A 6494-nucleotide genomic window follows, 5' to 3' on the forward strand; every position below is an offset into this window, starting at 1 on the left:
AGTGAGTGGGAGGAAAGTAGAACTTGATGAGGTAACTACCTCCCTTATTGGAAAGTAGTTCATCACAGAAACCAGTTTCTGCGACACCTACGCTAATTAGTGAGGAAGTTAATGATGATGATCATGAAACTTCAGATCAAGTTATTACTGAACCTCGTAGATCAACCAGAGTAAGATCCGCACCAGAGTGGTACGGTAATCCTGTTCTGGAGCTTATGTTACTAGACCATGACGAACCTACGAACTATGAAGAAGCGATGGTGAGCCCAAATTCCGCAAAATGGCTTGAGGCCATGAAATCTGAGATGGGATCCATGTATGAGAACAAACTGTGGACTTTGGTTGACTTGCCCGATGATCGGCAAGCCATCGAGAATAAATGGATCTTCAAGAAGAAGACTGAAGTTGACGGTAATGTTACTGTCTATAAAGCTCGACTTGTTGCGAAAGGTTTTCGACAAGTTCAAGGGATTGACTACGATGAGACCTTCTCACCCGTAGCGATGCTTAAGTCTGTCCGAATCATGTTAGCAATTGCCGCATTTTATGATTATGAAATTTGGCAAATGGATGTCAAAACTGCATTCCTGAATGGATTTCTGGAAGAAGAGTTGTATATGATGCAACCGGAAGGTTTTGTCGATCCAAAGGAAGCTAACAAAGTGTGCAAGCTCCAGCGATCCATTTATGGACTGGTGCAAGCCTCTCGGAGTTGGAATAAACGCTTTGATAGTGTGATCAAAGCATTTGGTTTTATACAGACTTTTGGAGAAGCCTGTATTTACAAGAAAGTGAGTGGGAGCTCTGTAGCATTTCTGATATTATATGTGGATGGCATATTGCTGATTGGAAATGATATAGAATTTCTGGATAGCATAAAGGGATACTTGAATAAGAGTTTTTCAATGAAAGACCTCGGTGAAGCTGCGTATATATTGGGCATCAAGATTTATAGAGATAGATCAAGACGCTTAATTGGACTTTCACAAAGCACATACCTTGACAAAGTTTTGAAAAGGTTCAAAATGGATCAAGCAAAGAAAGGGTTCTTGCCTGTGTTACAAGGTGTGAAGTTGAGTAAGACTCAATGCGCGACCACTACAAAAGATAGAGAGAAGATGAAAGATGTTCCCTATGCTTCAGCCATAGGCTCTATCATGTATGCAATGCTGTGTACCAGACCTGATGTGTGCCTTGCTTTAAGTTTAGCAGGGAGGTACCAAAGTAATCCAGGAGTGGATCACTGGACAGCGGTCAAGAACATCCTGAAATACCTGAAAAGGACTAAGGATATGTTTCTCGTTTATGGAGGTGACAAAGAGCTCATCGTAAATGGTTACGTTGATGCAAGCTTTGACACTGATCCGGACGATTCTAAATCGCAAACCGGATACGTGTTTACATTGAACGGTGGAGCTGTCAGTTGGTGCAGTTCTAAGCAAAGTGTTGTGGCGGGATCTACGTGTGAAGCGGAGTACATAGCTGCTTCGGAAGCAGCAAATGAAGGAGTCTGGATGAAGGAGTTCATATCCGATCTAGGTGTCATACCGAGTGCATCGGGTCCAATGAAAATCTTTTGTGACAATACTGGTGCAATTGCCTTAGCAAAGGAATCCAGATTTCACAAGGGAACCAAGCACATCAAAAGACGCTTCAACTCCATCCGGGATTTAGTCCAGGTGGGAGACATAGAAATTTGCAAGATACATACGGATCTGAATGTTGCAGACCCATTGACTAAGCCTCTTCCACGAGCAAAACATGATCAGCACCAAGGCTCCATGGGTGTAAGAATCATTACTGTGTAATCTAGATTATTGAATCTAGTGCAAGTGGGAGACTGAAGGAAATATGCCCTAGAGGCAATAATAAAGTTATTATTTATTTCCTTATTTCATGATAAATGTTTATTATTCATGCTAGAATTGTATTAACCGGAAACATAATACTTGTGTGAATACATAGACAAACAGAGTGTCACTAGTATGCCTCTACTTGACTAGCTCTTTGATCAAAGATGGTTATGTTTCCTAGCCATAGACATGAGTTGTCATTTGATTAACGGGATCACATCATTAGGAGAATGATGTGATTGACTTGACCCATTCCGTTAGCTTAGCACTTGATCATTTAGTTTGTTGCTATTGCTTTCTTCATGACTTATACATGTTCCTATGACTATGAGATTATGCAACTCCCGTTTACCGGAGGAACACTTTGTGTGCTACCAAACGTCACAACGTAACTGGGTGATTATAAAGGTGCTCTACAGGTGTCTCCGAAGGTACTTGTTGGGTTGGCGTATTTCGAGATTAGGATTTGTCACTCCGATTGTCGGAGAGGTATCTCTGGGCCCTCTCGGTAATGCACATCACTTAAGCCTTGCAAGCATTGCAACTAAAGAGTTTGTTGCAAGATGATATATTACGGAACGAGTAAAGATACTTACTGGTAACAAGATTGAACTAGGTATTGAGATACCGACGATCGAATCTCGGGCAAGTAACATACCGATGACAAAGGGAACAACGTATGTTGTTATGCAGTCTGACCGATAATGATCTTCGTAGAATATGTGGGAGCCAATATGAGCATCCATGTTCCGCTATTAGTTATTCACCGGAGACATGTCTCGGTCATGTCTACATAGTTCTCGAACCCGTAGGGTCCGCACGCTTAACGTTACGATGATAGTTATATTATGAGTTTATATGTTTTGATGTACCGAAGGTTGTTCGGAGTCCCGGATGTGATCACGGACATGACGAGGAGTCTCGAAATGGTCGAGACATAAAGATTGATATATTGGGCGACTATATTCGGACACCGGAAGTGTTCCGGGTGATTTCGGAGAAAACCGGAGTGCCGGAGGGTTACCAGAACCCCCCGGGAGAAGTAATGGGCCTTATGGGCCTTAGTGGAGAGAGAGAGGGGCAGCCAGGGGGGGCCGCGCGCCCCCTCCCCCTCTGGTCCGAATTGGACTCGGAGAGGGGGGGCGGCGCCCCCCTTTCCTTCTCCCTCTCCCCCTTCCTTTCCCCCTCCTAGTAGGAGTAGGAAAGAGGGGAGTCCTACTCCTACTAGGAGGAGGACTCCTCCTCCTGGCGCGCCAACAAGGGCAGGCCGGCCTCCCCCTTGCTCCTTTATATACGGGGGCAGGGGGGCACCCCATAGACACAACAATTGATCTATTGATCTCTTAGCCGTGTGCGGTGCCCCCATCCACCATACTACACCTCGATAATATTGTAGCGGTGCTTAGGCGAAGCCCTGCGTCGGTAGAACATCATCATCGTCACCACGCCGTCATGCTGACGAAACTCTCCCTCAACACTCGGCTGGATCGGCGTTCGAGGGACGTCATCGAGCTGAACATGTGCTGAACTCGAAGGTGCCGTACGTTCGGTACTTGATCGGTCGGATCGTGAAGAAGTACGACTACATCAACCGCGTTGTGTTAACGCTTCCGCTATCGGTCTACGAGGGTACGTGGACAACACTCTCCCCTCTCGTTGCTATGCATCACCATGATCTTGCGTGTGCGTAGGAAATTTTTTGAAATTACTACGTTCCCCAACATCCTCCTCTATCAGCTATGGTCTCACATGAAAAGTCTTGAGCCACAAACCAAAGTGCGGAGGAGTCCGGAGGAAGGCCTCACACGTGACGATGAATGTCGAGATGAGAAGAATGGCGTCCGTGGCCAGATCATGAAAGTCTAGCCCATAGTAGAACATGAGCCCCCGGACAAAGGGGCTAAGTGTGAACCCTAGCCCATGAAGGAAGTGGAATACAAATACTACCCTCTCGCCATATTTGGGGGTGGGAATAATCTGCCCCTCGGCAGGAAGCCGATGAAGGATTTCTGGGGTCAGGTACGTCGCTACGCGGAGCTTCGCAATATCCTCCTCCGTGACGAAAGAGGCCACCCACCGGCCTGAACGGCTGGGCCCGGACATGATTGGGGCGGCTGGTGATTGGAACTCGAGGGCTAGAACTCGAGGAGGCTGGGATTGAGGAAGAAGCAAGTGGAGAAGAGAAAGACAAGTCCGGGTCCCTATATAAAGGCCCAGAATATCGAGCGTGCCCTCCTGGGTCTCGAAACTTACCTATCCTCAAAGAGTTGTACCCAGGGGACGGTTGGGTTACCCATACCAACATTATTGAAAATCCCGTGAATAAGGGGACACGATCTCTGCTTTGACAAGACGTGCCAATAAAACCGCTTCCTGAGACGTGGGGCGATAGGATAGCCAACGGTTGGAAATAATAACCAGGCGGGCATGATGCAATGTCGCAACAGTTGTCGACCGATTGGACTCGTGGAGTATTGTATTTTTTGCAATTATGTACACAGGTCCGGATACAATCATCACATCCGAAGACTATATCGGAGTTCGGAGGAAGGGGAACCCGCCTTGCAATGCAGAAGACAATCTGCGCGCCGGACTCCTCGTCATTGAAGCCAGGTTTAGGGGCTACTGAGGGAGTCCTGGACTAAGGGGTCCTCGGGCGTCCGGCCTGTTATCCATGGGCTGGACTGATGGGCTTTGAAGACACGAAGACCGAAGACTGTACCTGTGTCCGGATTGGACTCTACTTGGCGTGGAAGGCAAGCCAGGCGATTGATTATGAAGACTCCCTCTTATGTAACCGACCTCGTGTAACCCTAGATCTCTCCGGTGTCTATATAAACCGGAGAGCGTAGTCCGGATAGGACAGATTCATTACCATATACTCATAGGCTAGACTTCTGGGGTTTAGCCACTACGATCTCGTGGTAGATCAACTCTTGTAACACTCATATTCATCAAGATCAATCAAGCAAGAAGTAGGGTAGTACCTCCATAGAGAGGGCCCGAACCTGAGTAAAAATCATGTCCCCCGTCTCCTGTTACCATCGATTCTAGACGCACAGTTCGGGACCCCCTACCCGAGATCCGCCGGTTTTGACACCGACACCAGTATATCCACCTTAATTTGCTCACACTTGTGCAGGCGTGGTGATTCACATCGCACTTGTATCGCACACGGTTAAGATATTATACCCGTTGAAAGTGCTAGTTATCGACTAGAGGGGGGGGGGGGGTGAATAGGCGATTTTTATGAAAGTCTTCAAAGTATGGAAGTTTTGAAGACAAACAATAGAGATGAATCTATCAACATGCAGCGGAAGGTAGACTACACTAGGCATGCCATAGTCAAGTATTCAATGAAGAGAAAGCACGAAGACTAATAGCAGGTGAGTAGTAATGATCAGGAAGGAAGATAGTATGCAGCCAAACAACAATAGTAGTCACACAGTGAAGTCAAACAGGTAGCACAGGCAGGCAATGACTTCATGAAGACAAACTGTAAGTAAAGAGAGGGAGAAGATAGAACCAGTCGCTTGGTGAGGACAAGGATTTGTTGGACCAGTTCCAGTTGTTGTGACAACTGTACGTCTGGTTAAGGAGGCTGAGATTTAACTCAGAAGACCGTGTCTTCACCTTATTTCCCTTGAGCTAAGGACACCCAGTCCTCGCCCAATCACTCTTGTAAGTCTTCAAGGTAGACTTCCAAACCTTCACAGACTTCATTCACCGGCGATCCACAATGACTCTTGGATGCTCAGAACGCGACGCCTAACCGGCTGGAGGATTCACAGTCCTCAAGTGTAACAAGTCTTCAGGTCACGCGGACAAAAAGACTTCAATGATGCCTAACACTCTTTGGCTCTGGGTGTTTGGGCTTTGTCCTCGCAAGGATTTCTCTCTCTCAAAAGCTTCGGAGGTGGGTTGCTCTCAAACGACAAAAGCTGTGCACTAACTCTATGCGGCCGCCAATTTATGGTGTAGGGGGTGGGCTATTTATAGCCACTAGGCAACCCGACCTGATTTGTCCGAAATGATGCTGGGTCACTAAGGAACTGACACGTGTTCCAACGGTCAGATTTCAAACACATGCGACAGCTTGACTTGGGCTACAAGTAAAGCTGACTCATCCAGCTGTGGATAAGATTTGCTCTCTTTGTCTTCGCTCGAAGACATAGGATTTGGTTGAGCATCACTTCAGTCACTCTGACTTTGTTCACTTGGACGCCACTTAACAGTACGGTGGTTCCTATGACTCAACAAAGAAGAAAAGGAAACAACGAAACAACTAAGTCTTCGCACTCCATAGTCTTCACGTGAATGTCTTCTCGACTCATAAGCTTCGATGTGATTGTCTTCACATACCACCATTGTCTTCATACATTTTTGGGGGTCATCTCCGGTAGGTAAACCGAATTAATGAGGGACTACTACCTGTGTTATCCTGCAATTCTCACAAACACATTAGTCCCTCAACCAGGTTTGTCGTCAATACTCCAAAACCAACTAGGGGTGGCACTAGATGCACTTACAATCTCCCCCTTTTTGGTGATTGATGACAAACTGGTTGAAGTTTTCAACGGGGATAAAAGTATGTGAAATTGTAAAGGATTAAGGTATTGTCTTCATAAGTAGAAAAAGGCT

This window comes from Triticum aestivum, chromosome 5D (genome assembly GCF_018294505.1).
Source record: "Triticum aestivum cultivar Chinese Spring chromosome 5D, IWGSC CS RefSeq v2.1, whole genome shotgun sequence".
In the NCBI taxonomy this organism is placed as follows: Eukaryota; Viridiplantae; Streptophyta; class Magnoliopsida; order Poales; family Poaceae; genus Triticum; species Triticum aestivum.